Source organism: Euprymna scolopes, chromosome 14, assembly GCF_053919585.1.
Source record: "Euprymna scolopes isolate OS-2025 chromosome 14, ASM5391958v1, whole genome shotgun sequence".
Lineage (NCBI taxonomy): Eukaryota > Metazoa > Mollusca > Cephalopoda > Sepiida > Sepiolidae > Euprymna > Euprymna scolopes.
In genome coordinates, this window is record NC_136495.1 from 52365869 (window position 1) to 52392469 (window position 26601).

Sequence of the window (26601 nt, forward strand, 5' to 3'; positions counted from 1 at the left end):
AATCAGTTAGTTACAATTTTTCAGAAAGTTTTATAAAAATCCAAGGCATCAATTTTTTGATAAGTACAAAAGTGTCAATTTTAGCCATTTTAACCCGAAAGGCACCTCTAGGAGGGCGACCAGAGTTTTCCCGGAAAATCAGTTGTTACTTTTTTACTCCTATCATGTTTAATCTTTGTGCAAAATTTCAAAAAATTTCCAGGCATAGTTATTGTGAAAAGTGCGGACAGATGAATGGATGAACGGACAAAGGTGGATTTACAGGTCCACCTTCCTTTTGTCGGGGACCAATAACTTGAAAGACTTGAAGAGGAAAAAAGGAGTATTTTGCTTATGTCTGAACGGTGAACATCTATAAGTTCATTTGCATGTATGGAAACTTAAGTAAAGTTGGATAGGGTGGTTCCACTTTGACATAAATTCTAAACCCTCATGAACATGCGAGTAACTAAATTGTTCCTTTAGATAAGATCCTTTGGAGGTAAACGAACGCTTCATTTTATGACACATTTTTGCACTTATTTGCTTGTTTTACTTCAAAACCATACACTGGAAAGTTTCTATCATTAAATTGATTGGCTTTTCAACATGTTCGGAATGTGATGACAAATCTGGCAACTCCAATTTTGTGCCATTCATAGCTGACTCCAAAAGTTCATTTTCAGAAAGTCCATCTCTAAACGCACCTTTGCTCCAAAGGTTAATTAGGTCAAACCAATACTTGGCTTAAAAATTGATTGTTATTATTTTATTTATTTTTTTAAATATTTTTTTGATTAGCTTCACACTCCTGGAAAAATATGAAGGTTTATTGATTTAAATTAAAATTTACTCGTATTTGCTTTAAGCTAAATTTTTGGATTTCTACACCCTCTTTCTTGCTAGTTTCAGTCTCTTCCTATAAGTACTCTTATGGTATGTGTTTTTCAGAATTGTCTGATTTATTTTATGCTTCCTTTGTTTCAGTTCGTTTGACTTGTTAGTTTAGTGGTCTTCATTAATCTATTGTTCAGATATAGTACAGTTTCCTACATTAGAAGCTTCTTTCCAAGAACTAGTCTTTTGGCACTCTCTGCTTACTGTTTTCCTCCTACATATAACCTTGATCTTTGAAAGGCTAAGGTTAAAAGGCATCTCCTGTCTTTGCGTTAATTCTTTGTTTTTTTCTTTTTAGTTTCTTAAACATTAAGTGGCTTCATGCCTCTTCTAGAGCAACTTTCATATAAAACGAAACTTTAAAATGATTTCATAAATCGATATCACCAATTTTAATCCATGTTATCTAATATATATATAAGACAAAAGTGGTGCGCACGTTTTTGTATGTCTGCGGAAGGCTTTGGGGGGGAGGGGCCCTCGACCACGTTACTATTTTTAAAAAACTTTTTATATACTCCCTAGATTATAATATCTACTATTTGCGAACGAATGTCATCTCTACATTTATTTTGATCGCCTTTTATAAAATTCCCTCTATTCCGTCCTTTCGCGTGTTTGTTTGCCTTTTTTTGTATAAAAGCGAAACTAGTCGAAGTGAAGTATGCTACCTGGCTTTCTTATCAGGAACGTCTTGAAAGCAATTAGCTTTGATCAATGTTGGGAAAACCCTTCATATCAGACAATTGCTATTCATTTGAGTGTTCCCCCTTTTTCGGGGGAGCTTGGTTTCCCCAACATCGTGTGGAAACAAATAAAACGGCAGAAAGCTGAACTGCCCTTCAGCCAACTTTCATTTCTGCTCCTGCGTGAACTCATTCACTTAGTAAGTCAATGTTTTGATTGACATCAATAAATTTGAATGCTTTTCACTTCCTCTCGTGTCATAGCATAGTGGTAAGATGTCAGCTTTCCTTTCACTTTCTTTTCTGCCTTCGCGTCACGAGTTCGAGCCTGCCTGCCTGCCTACTTCCACGTTTTTTACCCCTAAACACCCGGGCAACGCCAGGCACCCTCGCTAGTATGACATTAAAGTTCAAATATTTCCCTTCGTGTCGAAGTACGTTTTCAGTGCACGTTTTTATTTATTCAGCATTTCACTAATGTATACAATGATGACATCACCATATAATAGCTTATTTTTAATCATAAATCTATTGTATAAAAGGCAGTTTTCTGTGTGCTTAAAGTGAAAAACTGCAAAACAAATATCCACAAAGTTGATATTTTTTTGATTGGTGTTATCTCAGATGAATAATATCTAAAATTTAGAAAAAAAAATTCATTTTTTTATCCTAAATTGGTGCAGATTTTGTTGGGGTGGGGCTTGTTTTCCAGCCATTTGATTAACTAACTGAAGAGAACTGATTTTTTTTTTTTTTTTTTTTTTTTTTTTCAAGGAATTATTCCCTTATGCCTACTCATTCCTCAAGTAATCCATAAGATGTTTCCAAAGAAAGGAATAGGATGTGCAGAGAAGAATAAGAAAGGTGGAGTGAGAGAGAGAAAAAAACTGAGAGAGAAGTTTTAATAGAAATGTTAGATTTTTGCCCAGACTAATGCCAGATAGCCCTACTAGTAATTATATAAAAAAGTGTCAGATTAATTTTGTCCATCTTTCCAGTGTCGTTATTTCTTTCTCTTTATTGCATGTTTATTTCATATGACGTTAAACTTTAAATATCTCGGTTTAATGTAAAATTGAAGAAATGACCACAACATAATAATAAGCTTATGTAATTTTTGAAACTTGAATCGATATAATATAGTAGATATTTACTTCTTCGCCACCACAGGAAGACATGACACAAGTTTATAAGGTAGGGAGAAGCCAGTGCCCCTAAAGAGGAGTTATTTTAGCCTAGCAAAAATTGCTTTGGCAGCCCCGTCAGCATTCTCTGGTTGGAGCGCCTCAAAAAGTAAGCCATGAACTTTTTCTTCCTGAAAACCGAGAAGCAAGGCCTGGGAGGATGGACATCCTAGATACTACCCAGGACGAATATCTCAGTCCGACAGAAAGACCACCAAAGACTGCTTAGTACCTGCCGCGCTGATTGTTGAAAACAAACCCTTAACTAGTATTACTACTCGAAGCTTCCACGACACCAAAGCAGTGAGGAGACCAACCCTGATAAAATATGACAGTTTGGTTGGTATGTGTGCACACTTTTACTGTTTATAGCAAAGAATAACCAGCAAAGTGTAGATACAAAATGGTCGCTTAAATACAAAATGGTCGCTAGAAAAGCAGGAAATTTGTCAAACAGTAATTTATTTTTACAAGAGTTAGGAATTCATTTTTTTTCTTTACCCATTCCTTTTTTGGAAAGTAGCAGCTGCTTCATGACTTTTTCGTTTCAAAGTTGTAACAATATTATCAAACTGATGCTTTGTAACCATTTGAAAAAAAAAAAAAAAAAAAAAATATTCAGCAATACAGCTAGACACCGTGCCGGTTCCCAGATTGGATATTCATTTTTAAAAAGAATCCTCTTTGAAAGTCGTTTTCTGCTGCCTCCGTCTATAATGTGGCTATCAAAATTGAAGAATTGAATAAGCCAGACGCAATGAAAATGTAAACTAAATAAAATTTACAACCTCAAATTAAAAAGTAGCACTCACTCTTTATAATAAGTGTTTAAATATAATTCTTCAAACGTAGTCATAATGTAAATAAGACATGAATAAATTCAGATCCAGCGACTATATTTTAAAAAAAAATCCCCCCCCCCACAAACAAGGCATATTGTCAATTGGAAAATAATGGGTTACTATTTGAAGTCCTAGCAGAACTGTGGAGAGTTAGGCAGCAAGATGTCTGTTCACATTACATTTAAAGTTTTGCAGGTTGCTACAGTCAGGAAACAAGAAAGGGAATTCCAAAGTCTCATAGTCTCAGGGAAGAAACTATTAGAGTAGAAGGCTTTCCGGCATCTAGGGATCACAATGGAGGGGGTGAGATTTTGCTGTTTATCTGGTTAGTCAGGGGTATGTACATCAAGTAGGCACAAAGTGCTATGCGTTCATCGAAGCACATTACATGGAAGTACTTGTAAAATAGACACAGGAATGCAAAATTGTAGCGATTAGATAGAGGTTGAAGCTTGGTTGATAGTGCTGAATCTATTGGACTTGAGACTTTTTTTGGACCCTCTCTAAGAGGGAGAGACTAGTGGTATATGCACCAGCCCAGATGTGATAACAATACTCTATCCATGGGCGAATGGTAACTTCGTAGGATGCTGTCAGGTGTAAGTAGTTTTCTAACACAGTAGAAAGAGCTCACCTTCTTTGCATTAACCTGGATAATGTTTTCAATGTATTTGTTCTAAATTCATGTTTCCTGGAAATATTAAGATGAGGAGTTTGAACAAAGAGTTCTCAGGTAGCATATTATTAGTCGTGGCAATTGTGATGTATGGAATATCTAATCTATGAAATCGATTTGAAATTTATTTTCAGTTTTTATGTAAAGAACAGACTAAAAATTTACATAAATGACTGGCTAATTAGAGTCAAATATCGATTTGTTACCGACATTGCTATTTAGGTTTCGTCATTTTCGTCAGCCCATTTTACATGCTGGCATATATTAGACGGCTTTTAGAAATTAACTTCCAAACTAACCTGTCTCTGGCCAGGATTTTATTTTTCCCTCTTTCTCACAAATCCTTCCTTATCACTTTCTCTTGTATTTTCCTTAGGCTTCCCTTGCCAACTAACACTGCCACGACAACTGTTCTGCATTTACTAACTCAAGAACTCTCAATTCTTTCAATATGACCAAACTAACAGGCTTCTGTTCAACACATATCGCCCTATACTGTTTAGATTTAATCTTCTGAAGTCATCAGATCTAAACCTATCTTTAAAACTCACATTACATATCCATCGTATCATTCTCATATCGTTTCTATCCATGCAATGCATGTCCTCAACGCTCACTGACCAGGTTTCACTTCCATACATCACCACACTGCCTGATAGACTTTTGTCTTGGTTTATAATATGAACACTCAGCTGGTGTGTAATAGTAGAAGTTCCTATCCACTCCTAATTCTTGCAATCACGCTAGCAACTAGCAACTGTTCCATCCTGTGTTTCAACGACATCACCAACGTAACAAAACTTCTAAACAACCTGAATAGCTCCGCCATCTAGTTATACTTTTTCCACATCTGAGTTCTCATCTACCTCCATTGTCTTGCATTTTCGGCACACAAATTGGTTATCCTTTCTAATAAGTCTAATATGGAGTATCCAACTTAATTTTCCATAATATAAATATCACCTGTCTGTTTAAATGTATATATGTTTGTATGTCTGCCTAAAATTTTCGACAGAAGCGATGGATTTTCACGAGATTGGTATTGTTTTAAAGCTCGGCCCTTTGGACAACAAATATGGAAAAATTGGCCAAAAACATTAATTCCTTAACCCTCAACTGGGCACTTATTTATATAGAGAGAGGTCACTTTTTTTTTTTTTTTTGCTAATATTTTCGAAAGTCATCCCCTCTTTTTGATTGACTAGCCTTAATTTAAATCTTCGTCACTTCCGGTTTGGTGATGGACGCAACAGTAAAAACGTCCCCCCCCCAAACGTTCTTTTCCTCCTTCGTGGTACGAGTTTGAGCCTGCCTGCCTACTACTACTACTTCCCCCCCCCCTCAACACACACCTCCAAACACCCAGGGAAAATGCCGGGCACCCAGGCTAGTTCTATATATTAGATATTTATCTGACGATGTCAAATCAATGATGGAATTATTTACTGATGGTGTGAAATTACTTTTGGCACCATTACTACGAAATATAGTGCAACATGAGAAGATATGAGTTCTTGTCCAGAATTCACTATATTATAAACAAAAATAAATTTTAAAAAAAGCTGTAATGTACGTACACGTGACAAAACGAAAATATGTTCCAAACATCAAATAAATTGATCAAGTAGTTTTATTTTTAAATAAGAAAATCATGGGTATCCGAGGAACGATTGTCTTGCCTGCCATTTTGAAAACTATTAAAAAAAAACAAAAAAAACAAAGGGAGATGATTTAACAATACTTGTAAGATTTATGTTGTAGTAATAACTATAAATTCTCATTAATCACTTAAAAATGAATTTCTTTATAAAAATAAAACTACTAGATCAATTTATGTGATTTTGGGAATATAATATTTTCGTTTCGCCACGGGTATGTACGCCATATATATTTTATTTTTTTTTAATATAAGGGGAATCCTGGAAAAAGTCAAGGTGTGTGGAAATTAAAATTTAATGGTTGATTGAACAAGAAGAATCTGCCTCCGTGGATTAAATAAGAAACTCAGTTTGAGGTCCGTACAGGTTCCAGAGTTATACGTAAAGATTTTCAAGTTCGAAAAGATGCATTGGATGGAGATGTTCTCATCTTGAGTGTTATTTTCACAACGTTTCATTCGATGTAACCTCCGACCTTCTTCGGATGTATTTTGTCAAACTCTGGAATCAAGATATACCTGAAAGAAGGTCAGAAGTTACATCAATCGAAACGTTGTGAAAATCACATTAAAGATGAAAACAGTAGACCGGAAAATCTAAATAATGCGAATAATAAATCTTCATTAAAAAAAAAAAATAATAAAAAAATCCAAAAACAAAAACCGACGAAGTTCAAAAATAATGGTCACAGAATGAATTTACCAAAGAGAACTTGATCCGTATATTTAGTATTTATATAGAGTTTAAAAAGAAATGTGAATTTTGAAATGCGATTCTTGTTCGAAATGAGAGATAACCCATAAACATAAGTAAAATCAATAATATACGAAGAGGTTACTCGGTTAAAATCTCATTTCAGTTAAATTTATCGTTTTGAATCCAAGCAAATCGAGAAACTATCAAAGTTTGATAGGTTTCTTTTTCTTCTTCTCTCTCTCCCTCTCTCTATCTCTTTCTTTATCTCTATCTCTCTCCCCACACAAAATGAATATCATGCACCGGACATGGCCGACTGTTTTTGAGAAACGAACCACACAAAACATAACACATCAACAGACGACTTGAGTATTTATTCAAGGTAATTTTGTTAAAGATTCTCTATTTTCACTACGGAAGACCATACGTTTAACAATCTGCCTTAAAAATATGAAAAGATTTTTCTAAAAATTATTTTTCTGTAAAAAAAAAAAAAAAAAAAAAAAAATGGTTTTAAGTCCTAAAACAATTCACTTCAAAAGAAGAAAAAAATGGCAAAATATGTTTGTCTTATACAAAAATACTCGGCGTTATCCGGGAGTCTTTATACTTTCATTTTTATTTTATCTTTTATTTTATTTTATTTTATTTTATTTCTAATTTTTAAAACTATGCCATTTTTTTTTTTTTTTTTTTTTCTCCTGTTCTTTTGGATTTTTTTTTTCTAGTTATAGAATTAAAATAATTTTGAAAGCTAAATTTAATTATTCCAGTATCGTTTGGTCATTAAATTATTAATTAAAGCAAATTAGTATTATTTGTATTCTTTGGGCTACTGTTTTCATTTTGAGTATTTTCACAATGTTTCAGTCGGTGTAACCTCCGATCTTCTTCAGGTTTATTTTATAGAACTCTGGAATCTTTGTCGAATTCGGGAATGCGCACAGAATTTTGAATGGAATCCTTAATTTAATCGCTGAAGTTATCATTCTCTTGTTCCGTCAGCCATGACTGAATAAAAATCCTAAGCAATTCGCAATTAAACCTTCAACCTCCAGAAGAGTGTAATTTTACAACTGAATTTTACCAAGTAGTTTATCCACTGTACCACAGGTCAGCAAGTTCGACAGAAAGATTCCCTAGTTTGACAGAAAAAATTCTTGACAAATCACATCTGAAGAAGGTCGGAGGTTACATCAAAACATGAAAATAACATTCAAGATGAGAGCAGTAGTCCTGAGAATCCAAATAATATGAATAATCAGTCCATCTTAAAAATTCAGAAACATTTGTTAAAGAACTAATTATTAATTGTTGTTTTAATTTCTATTCATAAAATTAGTGGATGCCCACTTAGGGGTTTTCCCTCGGCACCAAAGCCGACAGGGTTTAGGCCATTGTTTAAATCGCCTTTTCCCTGTTGTCTGAAGTATGGCTTGGATCCTGTGTAGTCCACCCCTGAAGGCTTTACCTTCTCCCTTTTAGAATGCGGTCAGGGCTGCCCAGGCATTTTTTTTTTTTTTTTTGCAGGCCATTGCGCTCTTCCTTTAGGGTGCTGGCTCTTCAAATCCCACTTTCTAACCCTTGTGGCATATCATCCCATTCTGGGAAGGAGATAAACCGACTCCTCTGTTAGTCATATTACCAAAAGACTACTTCCTTGCAGATTACAATATGGTCATCTTCAAGTACTTAGCATAAGCTGTCTTTATAAGAATTCGAATGTTGTCCATTCCGTTCACTCTTTTAAATTCTCATGATATTCTTTATTATTCAATTGAAAAGCCATCCATTAATCGTTATCCTCGAGTGGCTTTTGAGCTTGATAAGTGGTGGCTGATTAGTAGAACAAATCCAAAATCTTCAATCTTTTATATTTTCTGATTTGCTAAGAATTTTTAAGCCAGTAAAAGTTATTTTAACTTTCTATTCGACAGTTTAAAGGCTTCCAAAATTACTTTGAAATTTTGAACGGTTACAAAGTAATTACTATTTTATTTATTTGTAAATTCGTACTGCATGTTAATTCACCTCCAAATAAAAATGAGATTCTACTTTCTGGGCGATGACATGTAAACAGCCTGAAAAAGTTGTTGGTAAAAAAAAAATATTTTAGAGTAAATATCACTTTCACATATAAATTTAATGTACATCAACCACTTCTAGGCCATAAGGTGGGTAATGACCACCCACTTTTGGGTCAGAGAGCATTTTTAAGGAATAGAAGTGTATAATCATTATACGTTAAAGTAATATGTGAACGTGATCCCCCACTCTAAAGTCTAAAGTATTTTTTCTTTTTAATTTCTATATACCATTTACTTTTTCAGACTGTGTGCATGTAATCGCCTAAAAATGTTTTCCATTTTTCATTTTTAATGAGTAAAGGGTGCAAGGATACATATGTACTGAAAAAAAGAATGACACCAACAGAATATTAATGTTTTCTTGGCGACATTCAACTTGGTTGTTTTCACACAAAAAAAGTGTAGTTAGTTTTTCTTTACTTTATCATTTTCGTGGAAGGTGCTCGACTGAGCTCCAATCTGATTTCTCCGTAAAACATCCACAGTAAAAACTTGTCTAGCTACAATCACTGTAATGACTTTTTTATTCGTTTGTGTATCCAAAAAAACTAAGTAAAATTTCCACAAGCAAAGTTTCTTTCTAAGATCTTATCTGTGGAAAACGATATCAGATGGCTATTTCCCTGGCGACTACATGATTGCTTTCAATTCCAATGTTAACAAATTATTGTTGAGCTGTTCACTTAAATAATAATATTCACCCATCGTTTTCGATCGACAATCTCCTTAATCCATATTCTCGATTGGCTTTTTGGCCTTGTGATATACAAAAAAAAAAAAAGGGTTCATCTTGTTGAAAGCTGCACATAACTAGGAAAGCTATAAAAATAATAACGGGTGCCCCCCCTCCCTCATATATATATATATATATATATATATATATATATATATATAAAACACTATATTTGAGTTTATTTATAATCTTGATAAGTGTATGGTGTTCCATTCTTTTTTTTTATTAAAAGCATATTCTTTTTCTTTTTTTTATCACTTATGAAAGAGGGAGTGGGGAAGGAGGGTGAGTAACTATTTGTATAGGATACTTTGACACTCAAGTATCAAAATTCTGAAACAATATCTGTTGTGTATAATGAGTCAGATTGACCCTTGACCTGGAGAACTGTGGCTCGATTGTTCATCTGAAAGTCACATTATTATTATTTATTATTAGTGATGCGATAATGTATTTATAAAATCTATCAGACATTAGGGCAGGTCGATTTGCAGCTTTTTTCAGAAAATCAACACGGCACTGGTGATGATAGTTGGGATTTGATGTGATAAGAACATATACCAAAAATTAGATTCCTATCTTGAACAGAAAATTGAGCATTTAATTTTAAAAATCGTGTAGAAAAATGCTGAAAAATCCTTCATTTTCATAGCATTTTTCACAACACTGACTTTGAAATTTCACTATTTTTATAAAATATTCAATTAAAATTGATATATTTATATGAAATACATTGAAAGAAAAATAAATACATGAATTATAATTTTAATTATGAATCACAACTAGCAAAATATCTCAACTTTTACTGCATTGATTAAACAAAAATTGTAAAAGCTAATTAGCAACTAAGTCTTTTAAATTTCACAATTCAAAAAGATATGTGGAGATGTATTACATGATATAACAACTTGATACAAGTTACAGAACCATGTATTTTAATTTTTTATTAGCGGCAATAATATAAACTTATAATAGAACTAATTTGTTCTTCATAATTTCCTTTTGAGGAAATGAAGGTCTAATTTGCTCGCACGATGACTTTGTAATAATGTGTCTGTCTTGCTTCCTTCCCATATACAACTTTTGGAGAAAAATCAATCAAATTTGACCAGTGTGTGGCTGTAACATTGATAGCAGTAATTTTTTTTTTTTTTTTAGTTGTTCACTATTTTTGGAAAAAACAACACCAAAAAAAAAAAAATTATTTGAAAACACTTTATATTTTTGTGATGTAATATGAATAAAACTAACTATTGTTTGGGTAAATTAAGAAAACTAATAAAATTTAATGGATAAATATTTATTTACCTAACGAACAAAATCGTTTGAATGCCCTCTTCTTTCACATCCAATTCATCTGAGTTTATCATCGATATATTTTCCAGAAGTAGTGCAAAAGCACTATATCTTGAACTGTTTAAAACAGTAATTTGGATTTCAGTTGACTGTTTTGTTCTCTGAATCATATTAAAATATACTGTTGTTGGTTAAAAAAAAATATTGTCGGTTTTGATCTCAAACCAACTAACTGCTTACACTTGGATGATAAATTTGACCAAAATGTTTGATTTATCATAGTGTTTGAGGATAGACAACTCTAGTCCATAAAGACATTAATCTTGTGGCTTATGTTAGCCATCTTCCTTGATCCAATGTTCTAAGTTAACTTCTCCACAAAAAATGCCAACAGCATACTCAAAAAGTAGCCTCTGGTCTTCACATTTAAATTTTGTTTCTTCTGCTATCAGATAATGATGATCGGAAGGGACACTAATTTTTTAGAATTCGACTTGAGGCAAATCTTGATAATTATTGATACAAAGTTTCCCCAAAGGACCAGTAAATGTTGTTAGGATTTTTGTTGTTCCATCAATTAATTTAAAAATTGCTGTAAATGGCAGTTCTTCCTGTGGAAACTGAAAATTGGAAAATTTGCATGCTTAATAATAGAGCCAGATTACATAATAAATACCAATATATTATTTTATTTTCCACAAAAAAGGAACGTAATTGTAGGTGAATCTATAGAATTAATTTTACCTCCTTGTTAGAAGGACAAGTGCAGATTATGTGCCTTGTTTGACAATTTTCTGTCTTGCACTTTACTGCGAAGTCATCACAGAAAGTTTACACCTACAAGAAGATATATCAAACAGTCTGTATAGGTGTTCCTTCATTCTTTTCACTTTGATTGCTGCAAGAGATTTCCTGTCGATCTGTTTGGCCCTCTTATAGCAAAATATATTGACCTTCTGTCCTATATAATGTTACCTTAACAAAGGCAATTGTGGATTGACTGGTTGCCGAATACTAATTATTTCCTTGGCAATTAACTTAGACATCTCACTATTTTTTAAGTGGGGATAACTGTTTTCGAGGAACTAACTAAACTGGATGATTTGTTGACAAGTTGGGGGTGCTGTTTAATCCAAATGACAAGGTGGACCAGCAAATTTTGTGAACTACAGGTTAAAACTGGACGTCATGCTTTTACTGACATTCTAATCTGAAAAGTAAAATAAATAAATGGATTATAATTGAAGGAAACTGTATTAGGCTATTTTCCAGTTTCATACGTAAAAAAATAAGTGCTAGTTATAAGGAATAATGAAAAACTCTGTAGAGGTGAATTAGATATATTGAAGAGAGAGGACCAAACCAAATCAGAGGCATAGTAGTGTTTAGTTTAGACATTTTTAGCAGACTTTAGCTCCTCTTTCGATAACATGAATTTATCCATAAAGAGATTCATTCTTGCTGTAGCTGTGCCAGTGTTTAGAGTTTGAAAACCAGTGCTTGTGCATCTATGTTACTATGCTATTTTTAATAGTATTTTCAAGTTAAATTTAATTTTTATGAAATTTTTGTTTATTAAATTGTTAGGTGAAAGTACAGAATAGTTACAATACAACCTCCTTCCCATATTAAGAATGGCTTCTAAATAACAATTTTATTTTAGCACAATAATGCACACATAATGAAAAACCTTTAAAGGAGTTTCCTTATTTACTTGTATTAATCTTTGTGGGTTATCTGATTTTAAAACTATAATTTTAGAAGAAAAACAAGGCTTAAAAACAATTACTCCCTAAAAATAAAAGAAATTAAAATTTGACACTAATTTCTTCCAAAGTATTTTTATTAAGTAGAAAAACTTGAAAATTTACGTGGTTATGTTTCGTAAAGAATGTGTAGAATAAAATTGTATGGACTATTTTTTTTTTTTTTTTTTTTTTTTAATATAAAACTAGAGTATTACCATATTTTAATAAAAATTTCAAATGGAATTTGATGTGAAATATTAGGTTGGTGCAAAAATGTTTTTGACGTTCATTTGAACGTCAACAAATGACAGTGTTTTTGTGTCAACCTAATAGAAACACAAATTAAAAAAGAAAACAAATGTTTAAATTCACTGCAGACACTTGAAATATAATAATATATATTTTAAACAAGTCTTTTTCGTTTTTCCTTTCGAAATAATTAAGCCTAAATCGTAATGTTTACAAATTAAATAATAAACAAACGTTAATTTTCAATATCAATAACGAGCGTGTTTTGCGACAGTGAAATCTAAAATGTTTCCACCCCCAAAATGTTCCTGAAATGAAAACGCAAACTTTGGTTGTTATTATTTAAAAAACATAATTTTGCCTTTACACTTAATATTTATTTTATTAATGCATTATCCTCACTTATTTTATATAAAAATGTACTTTAAAAATTATTCTAAATAATGATTCTATTTTCTTAACAGTATGGATTGTTTTGATGACGGGACGTTCTTGACAATTCACCAAAAAACTTTTAATCACTTCAATTTTTCAACTTTTAAAGTCATTTCCTCAAGCAAAGATAACAATTTTGAGAAAAATATTTCGTGTAGGTCTTTTCTATGTCAAACCCCAACTATCATCACCATTGCCTCACCTGGGTTCCAAAATCGACCTGCCCTAATCAGACATGTACAAAGTGTGATGATGCATGGAGGTAAAACCTGGCCAGTGAGGGCTGGACATGTGTTGCATGGGGTGAAATGATACAAGAATGATACGATGGATGTGTAATGCAAACACTTTCATCCATTCTTTCGAATCAAAGTCTGATGTTCTGCGCATATCTCCCAATACTGATTTAATCATAATTAATTTATAATGAATTTTCTTCCTTTGAGGTGATCAGATCATAGTCTGTCTTTAAGATCCACATTATGCATCCATTCTATTATTTTCACATTATTTCTTTCCATGCAACACATATCTTCAACTCTTACTGGCCAAGTTTCACTCCCGTACATCATCACACAGCATCAAACATAGCTGGTAAACTCTTCCTTTGGTCGACAGTGGTAATATTCTGTTGATTAACTCGGCTTTAGCATAATAGATATTTAATCAGGTTTCCATATGTAGAAACAGATACTACACTGCCATCCTCCTATCATAGCAGTACCAGAAGGAGAGGGGTATTATTCTAAAGATGCTGAAAGCTATGCGTCCTCCATCAGAGATGTGTAAAAATTAAAAAGGGCTCAGTAGAATCTTTGTGGCAGGGTTCCTGGCCTTGCTAGAGCTATTTTGAAACGATGGTAGCATCTTTGAGTAGTGCCAAGAACCGCACCAACTATTGATATAAATTGGGTTCAGAAGTATTATGTTCTAGCGAAGGAACAAAATGGAAGAGGTGTGTGTGTTTGTATATATAAACACAAACACACACAAACGTGAAATGGAAATAAATGCAACATTGAGAAAATAGAAAGGTTACCCGTTAGAAAGTGCTGACTAAAACCCCAACAGTTTTGTAAATGAAAACTTGAGCAAAACAAAATTTTATAACAAAATTTTTATGCAGGAAATCTATAATATAAAAGCGAAAATGTTTGTGTGTATTTTTGTTTGTATGTCCGCCAAAGGCTTGGGGGGGGGTCGCTCAGAGGGATCACTAAATCTTACAACTTTTTATATACTGTCTAGATTATAATATGTCCGATTTACGAAACGAGATTGTCTTAATCTTTTATGTTACAAAATTTGCGAATTCATTTTCTCTACTACGATGGCGTGATATTTGACCTAGAAAACCACACGTTCACGTTCGTTCAACCACCTGCTTTTTTAAACATTTAATTTCACTCTTCATCACTTCTCTACCCACGTAGCGTCGTGGTAAGTTGTCGGGCTATTCACCTCAAGGCTTCAAGATCAGCTTCTTACGGTCAACCATTCTTAAATTCTTGTCATGTGATCCCTTCCACTTGGGAGGAGCGAGGGAAATAATTCACATTCATACTGTTGTTCAATTTGTCAAAGAAAACTATTTTATTAGATTTTTACATTTTCGTTTTTTTTTTTTCTCAGCTTGTTCCTAGAATTGTAACTCAAATTCCAGAGGACTCGTAAAATTTTGCAATGGCAGATTGTACATTGCTTGGCCATCCGAAATCCTGAGCACACAAGGCATTCATAATCCTGCGAATACTAAGTTTCCGATGAAGAAATCCTTTCCTCCACACATCTACCTGATCATGGCACAATCATTACGCTAAAATTATTGCAAATCAAATGTGTTTGTGGCCCATGTCTCATTACCGTGAAATGTGGCAGAGCGAACACAGGTTGGAAAAACTTTACCTTGAATCTTGAAGGAAATTTATCAAAATGTGTTCTTCAGAATTGTCTGATCTATTCCTTTGCTTCCTTTGTTCCAGCTCGTTTGACTCGTTTGTCTAGTGGTTTTCATCAATTCGCTGTTTTGTACCTCATAATACAACTTCTTATTCTAGTAGCTTCTTTCCAATAACTGCAGGCTTGTGGAATTCTCTTCTTGCTGACTGCTTTCCTCCTAATTATAACATTGATCTTTTCAAGGCTAAAGTCAATAGGCATCTCTTGTCTTTGCGATAATAATCATCTTTCGTTTTTGTCGGTTCCTTACATCAAGTGGATTCACAACTTGTCTGGAGAAAGTTTCATAAAAAAAAAAATTAAATTCATGGGTTTCAGAACTCACTGATTTTTAGAGTCATCAGGATCACTGTCAAGTGCATTTTGATTAGATTCTTCAAGAATCCAACTATATTTTGAGATTATGAAATCTATTCGATTCAAATAGCAAACTCCATTCATTCTCAACCTTCTTTTTTTATCCATTCACAGGAAGAAATGTCAGCTTGACCTAAAAGCTGAAACAGTAACAAAAAAATTGTTTTTTTAAATCCTAAAAAAACACTTACAAAAAAAAGAAAAAAGAGATTTTAAACTTATTTAAATGTATCTCCTATTAGAAAATTTATACAGCATTGTCTGGGTGTCAAATATCTTGAAGTCAGTCCCCTCTCCCCTATATTTGATTTTCATATTTAGTCCTGATCTCTATTTGTATTTTTTCTTGAAAGTAGTAAAATTTGACAGAGGTATGAACCTTTTATTCCACCCATTTATGAGTTACATGATTCAACTACTTACATGCTAACAATTAAAAAAAAAAAACAAAAAAAACATTTGTATTAGAATTATCTGCACTGAAGATTGAACCTTCGACCTTCAGAAAAGTGGCATAGCAGATAAAGTACTGGATAAAATTCAGATCTAAGTTAGTCTTTTGAAGGTTCAATTCTCAGTGTGGATGATATTTGGAATACGAGACTTCTACCCAGTCATAAATGATACAATGGATGCTACCCCCAGAGATTAAATAAAAGGTTCCATTCGAAATTCCATGCAGATTCGAGAGTTTGACAGAAAGATTCGAGAGTTTGACAAGATACACCTGAAGTAGGCCGGAGGTTATATTGGCCAAAACATTGTGAGAATAACACTCAAGATAAGAACAGTAGTTGGAAGAATCCAAATTAAGTCAGGATTGTTTTTTTATTTTTAGTCAAATGATCGTACATATTTCACATCTTTTTTTTTTATTTATTTTTAAGGTTTTCTTTCTTTGTTTTAGGTAATCGAACTATTTTAGATCTATGCAGAGAGATCCCTATGCCAAACTCTTATAATTAAGTTAAAAAGACAAAATATTTTCGTTTGTTCTGTGGCTGAATGGATAAAGTGTTCCCCCGTTCAGTTTTATACAGAGTTTGAATCTTATACGAGACGTTTTTTTTTTTTTTTTTTTTTTTTTTTTTGGTATAGCATTCCAGTTATTTCTTAGTTGATATCCGTCATCATCACCGGTATCATTTTTTTTTTTATTATTCCGATTTAATGTTATAAAAAAGAAAAGAAAATCTTTCATTCAAACTGACATGCAGAAGAGAAAGGTTTGCGGAACCCTACGTTGACAGCTATTTCAGCAGTTTGAAAACTAGCTGAACTAGCCGTCGACTTAAGGTTTCGCAAACTTTTCTCTTCTGCATGTCAGTTCAAATGAAAAATTTCCTTTTATATAATATAAATTAATATAAACTAGCAAGCCGGCCGGCATTACCTGGCTGTAATGCAGGCTTAAATATGATATTTTAATTCATGCAAATTTCGTATTTACTATTAGAGCAAAATCTCTATTGATTATTATATTGTACCCAATATATATAGTAATGATTTCAAAAATTTAAAAAAAAAATGACTTCAGTGTCAAAACCTCCAGCGTTTCAGTGTTATTTAGCGCTTCAGCCTTTGTTACCATCTGAGCTGTCACCAGATGAATAAAAAGGTAAAAAAATTAAGCTACTTCAGACTAAAAATGTATATGTATGCATGCTCAGAAGTTAGTCGATTTACCTCTGCCAAGGTCAACTGTTTTCTTTTTCAATTGTGACCCCAAGGCAGCTATTTTTACAGGCTAAAAACCAAATCTAAAGTGTTCCTGACATCCGAATACCCTATATATCAAGTTTCAAGTCTGTAGACCAAATATTCAGATAGGAGTTAGAGACGTTTCACACACAAATAGACAAGGCCACTTTTATATATAGAAAATACATTATATATGTATATGTAAACATGTCCATGTGGTACAACGTTTTCATCCTAAATTCTACACAATTATACAGAATGTAGAAACTATGCATAAACAGAATTCACCGTAATAGTGAAATGAAACCAATCCTCTAATAAGAAACCATAAAAATGAAGTAATTAACGTTTATTTTTCAAATGAATATGCAAATGAGTTAACCTTAATGTAGTTGTTTGCATATTCATGACTGAGTATATTAAAAAGTTCGTTTTAATAAATTTTAAATAGAAAAAGTAAGCTCTCAATATCAAAGTGAGCAAAAACAAAACTCAACTTTATATGTGTGTAGATTAGTCAATTGTTCCCACTGCTGGATTTATAACCATAATAGCTTTTTTCTGCTTGTCAGTCATTTGACAAATATTGGTCTGTGTTCCTAAATAATAAAAAAAAAAATTTCTGGTTGACTTTAATATTTAATCCTGATCTGTATTTTACTAGACCTTTTGCTGATAAAAACGGGTAAAATTTATAGCCCGTCAACTTAAGTGCTTTATGCCAAATTGCTTGTTGAATATGGTTACATTCATGCTTATTTTTGTATTAAATACTAATCCACACTAATACTCAACTGTGCATAAAACGGATATCATAATACTTCGTTTTCTGGACCTTATAACAAAGGTTCCTCCAAAATTTCAGCCAGATCGGTTCAGTAGTTTAAAACAACTTCTAAAGTAAATGTGGTATTATGGTGACTAATTCCTATTAATTCCTAATTGTGCATGGAATGAATACTCTAATACTTAGTTTGCTGCACCTTATGATAACAAAGATTCATACAGAATTTCAGCCAGATCGGCTCAGTAGTTTCCAAAAAAAATGAAACGGGTAAACAGAAGTATGATATAAATGTTTGATTAATAATAAATAAATGAAAAGAAAGGGGTTTCTACTCTCACCCTAAGATCTACGACCACTGTCAGCCATGAACACTGAAAACAAATTTCATCGCAGGCCATTTTCGAGATTAACGAATCATATTTCAATCATTTTAATTGAGTTATCCACCTACACATTTGACCAATCGCTGCGTCTCTTTCAAATTACAGCTTTTGAAGGTTATTTGATTTAATTCTACATTAAACTAATATTTTTACATAACGTAAAATAAAAAACATTTGGATTCTTCGGATTACTGTTCTTATCTTTCGGGTTATTTTCATAACGTTTTGATCGTCTTCAGGTATATTTTGTCAAACCCGGAATGCACAAAATTTCAAATGGAACCTTCATTTAATCCACAAGCCTAACATGCTCTCGTTCTATCAGCCATAACTAGGTAGAAATCCTAAGTAATTCGCAATTGTATTTTTGAGGGTCGCCCACATTGAGGATTGAACTTTCAACTTTCAGAAGGGTGTCAATTACAACTGAATTTTAACAAGTACAGATTGTCCAAGAAGTCACTGAAGGGTTTTGAACTTAAATAAATTATTTATTTTTCATGATATCTTTCTGTAATTTTAACACATTTTAACTAAAACATTGGGAAATTTATTTTTTACAAAATTCAAACAATCTTTATTTCTGAAAAATAATGTCTTTTAAACGTTGCTCATTTTCAGCTTTGCATATTTGTGCTCTTTCTAAAACATTATTCATGACAGATTGCAGAATCTCTGGATTGCAATTTAACTCCCTTATTTCATTCCTGATGTTTTCCTTCAGTTCTTGTAGGGTTTAGGGTATCCAAAAGGTCACTGCAAGAATTGAAGGAAAAACATCAGAAACGAAATAAGGGAGTTAAATCGCAATCCAGAGATTCTGCAATCAGTCATGAATGGTTTGGAAAGAGCAAAAATGCGAAGATAAAAATGGGTAAAATTTAAGACATTATTTTTCACTAGCGGGGGTACCTGGCGTTGCCCGGTTGTTTTGAGGTGTGTGTAAGGGGGAGGGGGTAAAGTAAAGAATAAGCGGAGTAATAACCCTGGTTAACTATTTTAAAAAGAAAAAAAAAAAGAAACAGCGAACAAACATAGAACTAATTTAAAAAAATAGATCGGAAAAATAAAAAGCGAAAATCAGGGAAAAAATGAACCTGTTCTGAAAAACAAAAAAAACAAAACAAAAAAAAAAACAGTGGAAAGTAGAAAATAAAATGGCATAAATAACCCTTTGATTTGCTTAAGTCCAATGGTGCGTTTCACCCTGTAGAAAATGAACGTTAAAATTCCATTCTAGGTTTGTTTTAGTTGACTACAAAACGAAATAAAGCGAAAGAAAAAATGGCATAAATAAACCTTCGAATCGGTTAAGTCTATGGTGCGTTTGCCCCAGTAGAAAACATAGAACGAAAAGGAATGTTAAAATGCCATTCCAGTTTTTTAAAGCAACTACGGAGTAAAGAAAACTCAAATCGGTGTTTCTTGGTACTGTTCCTTGTGAACGATTCCGCAACAGTGTAAGTGGTAGCGGGGTTAGGAGGAATTTATTAGAGAGAAAAGATTTTACAACTTCCATTGATTCTAACCGATTTTGGCAGTGAACTCTCACCAGAAAAAAATATAGGAATCTACGATTATCGAGGAAGTGTAGAGGTAATAGGCCTATAACACACCTCAGATAATGTGCTGCAGTTTGATATATATAACATTTGCATGAAATATCTTGATTTTCAATCCTATTAAGGTCAAAGTCACAGGGGGAAAAATGAGTTCATTATATATATATATATATATATATATATATATATATATAGGGAGGGAGGAAGGGATAGTGATAAAGATTGTTTGAATTTTGCATTAAAAAAAGAAATTCTCAACGTCTTAGTCAGATTGTGTTAAACTACAGAAAAAAAGATATCAAAAATAAAGAATCTATTTTAAGTATAAAACCCTTCGGTGACATTTTGGACACCTGGTACTTTACCAACTATGCAACGAATTCGTGCAGATTCTCAAGTTTGAAAGAAAGATTGCTGAGTTCGACAAAATACATCCAAAGAAGGCCAATGGTTACATCGACTGAAAATGTTGTGAAAATTACACTGAAGATGAGAACAGTAGTCCAAAGAATCCAAATGTTGGATAATTATTCCCCATCTAGAAAAAAAAAAAAATCCGAAACATTTGGTTTAATGAATGTATATATGAAGTAAAAAAAAAAATCAATAAAAGATAGAAATCAGTGACTGGCTTTTTTATTCAATTAGTTTCTGACCAACTTTTGGTTGGACATTTAGAAACAAGTATTAGTATATTGCTTTATTGGAGAGTGAGAAAATTTTGGAGAACTTATCCCCTTCGTCAGTCATGGATGTAATGAGTGTGGGTGTAAATTGTTTTGGTTTATTTCTGTCCTGTCCATAAAATAAACTACTAAAATAGTAAAATGTTTCCACAGAAGATTAAAACACAAATAACTTTACTCTTAAACAATTTAACGATGTGTTTATCGTTTTACGCCTGTATATCTACTTAATACTTATTCTGTCCTTCCCCACCACCATTCACTCGTCAGGGTCCCCCCTCCCCGTTTATTTTTATTAATTTTATTTTTATTTTTTGTTGATTAAAAAAAAAAAAATAAGTACTATTTTCAAAGCTGAGTTCGCAGCATCTCTCTCAAAGAACATTTGAACTCTTACTTTAAAGTTTGAAATAACATTTTCGATGGTCTGTAAAGTTCGAGTTAAAAAAACATTTTTGTTAGAGTTTGAAATTAGTTTCGTGGATCTGTCACGCTAAAGTTTAAAATAACATTTTGTGGCAAAATACGCGGCGCTAGGTGTGTCAGAATTTTTTTTGGAATTTTTGACACTCTTAACACAAAACTGCGAATAAAATATACAAAACTCGTAATTTCTTTTTTTGAAATGGGTTGTTTAATTTACTTCCAAAATAAACTATTAAAGTTTTTTAAAAATAATAACAGAAATATTATTATTATTATTATTATTTTATTTTTTAAAGTGTTTACAAAGTGCATGCCGCGCTCATGCAGCCATTTTTTTATATGTAATGAAATGAATTGAATTTTACGAGTTGAATTTTTTTCAATTTAAAAATCTATCAAAATGTTTCTATTGGTTCAATTTTTAAGATATTTTCAGGTTTAATGTGAAATTCTATGCTCTTCCCAATAAACCAAATATAATCTAGGCAAATGTTTTTTTTTAAATTCACCCCCCCCTTCATTTTGAAATGTCTATTAAAAAGAAAATAATTAATTTTCTCACCTAAGGTTTATATATCACAAATTGAAGATAAAAGATCAATGAATAAAATAATCTAATTTAAAACAAAAGAATAGTTATGTGCACATTTACCTGTAAAGTCAAAAGCTTAAAACCTTTTTTTTTTTTTTAACATGTTGATCTTTTTTTCTTTTAAGTCAAACCTCATGTTTTGAAAATATTGTCCAGTAAAAATTGGATACCTACATCAATTTTTTCTGTTTCATTCAATGTTTTTTTAGATTTTTGAAAAAAAAAATTCATTGCATAAAGAAGAAATAAAATATTTGGTAAATTTTCAGATTAGGTCCACCTCCACAATTTTCTTTTAAATGACGACTTTTAAAGGTTTTTGACTATGCTGAATACGAAAATCGCATTGAAATTTTGCAGAAATAAGTAGTTATCGAGATATAAAAAGTTGTATTATGCATTGTATTCTTTGGTGGCCATCTTTTTTAAGCGCATGCAGTATCAGTCATAGATGAGTGGAATTGTTTATGGCGCGTATACGCGCGTAAAAAAGATGGCCACCAAAGAATACAATGCATAATACAACGTTTTATATCTCTATAACTACTTATTTCTGCAAAATTTCAATGCGATTTTCGTGTTCAGCATAGTCGAAAACCTATAAAAGGTGTCATTTAAAAGAAAATTGTGGAGGTGGACCTAATCTAAAAAAAAATACCAAATATTTTAAATAAAAAAACTCATGTAATTCTTTAAGCGAATAAAAAAATGGAAAATTTGTCGGTGGGTTTGTGTTTAAAAGTAAACTTACTTATTCAACTGATGAGTGAAATGTGATCATTTTTCAAATACGGTGACTCATAACTGACTAACTTGGTTGACAGCAAACACATGTCAGAAATTCAAAGGGGAGATAAGACACGTATCAGCACTTCAAATGTGTGTTTCTTTATTAACTATATAAACCGGAATTACTTTTGAAATATATTTGGTCTAATGTGTTTTTACGTTTTTGAAATAATTAATTATGGCGGTTTGAGGCCTTCATATTTTTCAACTGGAAGAAATGGAGACAACTCCGTTGTGAACATCTGATATGACACTTTAAAATCGCGACCTTTTTTAACAATTCTCGCTTAAAAATTCTTTTATTTAAAAAGTACATGGAATATAAAATATAAATATGGACAAATTCTTAAAAATAAAGAATGGAAGCACCCATTCATTATTATTTTTTATAGGTAAGTTATTTTTTGGAATTTATATATATTTTTATATTCGGAGTAAGTTAAAATTCGTTGAATTTCTTGAAATCTTTTTTAAAGAAAACCGATTTAAAAAAAAATATTGCATATTTTTCTATTAAACTTTATTATTTTAAAATTTGGTCTTTGCTCCTTTTATCGGAAAAAAATTAGGGTTTAAATGAAATTTTTTAAGTAGTTATAAGCTTCGAAAGATAGTCTAATTATTCAAATTTTTATCACTCATTTTTAATGGCAACATCTGGCACTGCTAACGCGGCGCTTCTAGATTATACAAGCGAAAAAATATTGAATTTCAAGTAAAACAAATGATACCTACGTGATTCTCGTGTCGCAAATAGTAATATATTGAAAAATTACAGAAAACGATAAGGTAGAAAAATAACTACTAATAACTCTTTTCAAACAGTTTGTGAGGAATAGATTTTGTCCAACATTTTGAATTACGTTCATCACGTGACGTAAGCAACAGAATTTAATTATCTCCCCTGACAATTTATCTCTCTCTCTCTCTCTCTCTCTCTCTCTCTCTCTCTCTCTTTTAAGTAAGCATAGTATAGTGATTCAGTGATTTCGCCTCTTTCCATAAATTTCTTTTTCATTAAGTTATTTTTCTACCTTATCGTTTTTCGGAATTTTGAATATGTTACTATTTGAGCCCTGACAGTTACGTAGGTACCATTTGTTTCACGTGAAATCCAATATTTTTTTCGTTTGTATAATATAGAAGTGACAAATAAGCAGTAACATCCGTTCTTTTTGTTTGTCGCCCCCTTCCCTTATTTTCACATTTCCGTGATTTGTTTTTCATCCGTCTCTTAAATTTTACTCTTCCTTGTTTTATCCCCCCCCCACACACACGCATGTGTTTTATATATATATATATATATATATATATATATATATATATATATATATATATATTATTTATTTATTTATTTATTTTAAACTATTTTGGAGAGTTATTTAATATCTAATGTCGGTGCAAGAGTCGACATTGTCGTCTGCTTCCGACCATAAAAATAAAATCTCAAGGTCGTTGGATTTTCGCGGAAGTAAACTAGTTTTCTAATTTCGTCTCCGAAATTGAAATGTATTTTTGAACCAGTTTATTTTAGTCGAGTATTTTTGAAAGTGGCAATATTTTTTTAGCTAAGTTCTTTTTGTTTTTTCGTAAGTTTCAATATCTTTCTGTTGAACATAATTTGTTTTTTCTTTTCTTTCTTTCGTTTTTTTTTTTTTCACGTTTTCTTCAAACGTCTTTTCTCTTTTTTTATCTTTTCGTTTTTTTTTTTTTGTTTTTTTTTTTAATAACCAATCCTTTCTCATTCCTTTCAAAACCTGCCCATTTTAACTAGCTCAACCATCTCGTTCACACGAAACTCTCTGTACAACGCTTCTAAGACACAAAAAGCAAAGGAATCCTAATGTACTCTTACTTGAACATTAAAGCTGTCACTAAAAGTGCTATTAATTCTAACACGACTTTGAACATTTCTGTGCATTGCTTGAACAAGCTTTACTAAGCACTCGTTTGTTCGTAGATGACGTCTCTTGGTACTCTATCAAAAGCTTTCTCTATTTTCACAAAAGAAAAATACAGGTTCTTATTATTAAGGTAGTTCTTTCATTTGTCTCAGGATAAATATAGCACAAGTGGTGCTTTGGCTTTGCTCATGCATAAGATCAAACCGCATTTTATCTATGCTTATCTAACTTATTTTTTGCTCAAATATTTGCTTAATCACTTTCAAGATCTGATCCATCAATTTTAAGCTTTTGTGTAAGTACCTCCATCTAAAGCCCCCTCGCCTTTATTCTTGTAATGATTTACAATTGTACTGAGATCCCAGTCTTTCGGGATAACCTCTTCTTTTATTATGATTGGGGTAAATGAGTTACAGATGATAAAAAACAAAAAGAAAAAAAAAAAGAGTTTTATCTGCAACTGCGGTGCTTGTGCATAAATTCAATGATTATATTAAGCGTTTGGATCTTTGACTTCCAGCATCTTTAAAACGAAAGAAAACTGTGCCGAGGGGAAAAACGACTTAGGCGTTGAGATAAATAAATAAATAAATAAAATAAAAATTAAATTGCCGATGCATTTCATGCGCGCCATTTTTTATTAGAACATTTGAAGAAGAAAAATCGCTGTTGGAGATTACATGGAATTTACTTTTCTAGTGACTTCATCATGCTACAAGAAAGGAAAAAGGAAAACACAAACTGATTCTATATCTGATGATGACGTATATTGTTGAAAATAAGTTAATTTTAAGCAAATGTTTATTTTTATTTAAAAATTCTGTGTCGTAATAGTTTCTTAAACTTAGACATTTGAATTTAAGCCATACTTGATGAAAAGAAATCACCAATCCAATGATTTTTTTTTTTTTTTTTCTGGTCATTAATTACAACTTTGGTTATTAATCATCATGCAAGAACAATAATAAAAAAGAAGAGAACTACTATTACTACTTGTTATCAAAACAACAAAAATGAAGCTATGTATGTGATAATCTACTATATGGATTATCTGCTCCAATAAAACTGATCCCCATAGTCTTACAGTTTTAAACCAGTTATGATGATGACGGTAAAATCAAGTTAGGAAGTATATGCATGAGATTTATCAAGTTTTTTATTGGGCATAAAAACTTGCACCAGAAGTCTGGGTCAGAGGTGCCAAAATAAGAGTCAGTCAAAGACTTTGTTTTCTGACTCCACAGTCAGGTTGTAGCGGATGTTAAGGTCTCATCTAGAAGTTAAATAGAATGAGAGTGCAAAAAAATGTCTGTATTAATAAGTCCCGCGCCATCCCCTATCGCATCAGTCTGCCCAGCACCATCCCCTGTCACATCACTGCATCTTTTTTTTTTTTTTTTTATAAGTACTTCTGAAGAACTAAACAAAAATACCCTCAACCCACCTGACTAGCTGAGTGCACATGGTGCAATATTCACAAGGATTTATTGAAAGTTTACTCCTAGATCCGTCATGATCCGTCTATACTCAAGCATATTAACAGACTATCCTTGTGAAGGATTTGACTTCACTATGTATGGACGGTCATTTATTATTGAGTGATTGAATTTTATGTATCACATAGTGTTGAAATGTATGGAAAATAGTCGAGGATTGTCACGAATAGGCCATCTTTGAAAGGTAGAATTCATCTACAAAACTTTTAGCCTGATATTAGTTTATTCCTAATATCCAGGCAATACTAGGTAGGCCTGTTAGTTGTATGTAATGCATCTTTCAGTAAAGAAAGCAATTGTCATATTCTGAACTGGAAGAAAGAAAAAAAAAATGATGTACTTCTTAACATTTTTTAACATACAAAAGTGGCTGCGATGTCCTCGCATCTCATTTGGTTCTACCAATGAAGCGTATTCTCCAAGAGTCTTTACTTGACCGACCCATTTATTGGACGCGTTTTTAAAGGTTAATAAGCCTGAAACTAATGATGACGTGCTGCAATTGATGATTACTCATTATTTTTAGGTTTATGGAAAGTGTATGTGCAAGGGCGGGTGAGTAGTTTGGATCCATTTTTTTTTTAATTTTATTTATTTCTTTATTTGTAGTGTAGTTTGGGTATAGAAGACAATGACAATGCAATACCAGGTTGAAAACAATTTTATTGAAAATAGTATAAAGCAAAGCTAGATAAGAAAATAATATTGATGAATTCAATAATTAAAAAAAAAAAAAGTGTATTGAATCTAAGATAGTACAGTGTCCAATGTTTATTTATATTTCAAGGTTAAA

At 32.1% G+C, this 26601-nt stretch overlaps 1 protein-coding gene across 3 annotated transcripts in view; it reads left to right on the top strand.

Moving 5' to 3' along the window:
* LOC145293010 (retinoic acid receptor gamma-like) overlaps nt 1-26601 on the top strand; it is a 157274-nt gene that overhangs the window by 66155 nt on the left and 64518 nt on the right. Inside the window, exon 1 of one of the 3 annotated variants that reach the window (XM_080139282.1) lies at nt 5763-7000. The exons of the other annotated variants lie outside the window; for them this stretch is intronic. The gene's annotated coding sequence lies outside the window, so the exon portion shown is untranslated. Of the gene's footprint in view, nt 1-5762; nt 7001-26601 lie in introns of those variants that run through there. 3 annotated transcript variants of the gene reach the window in all.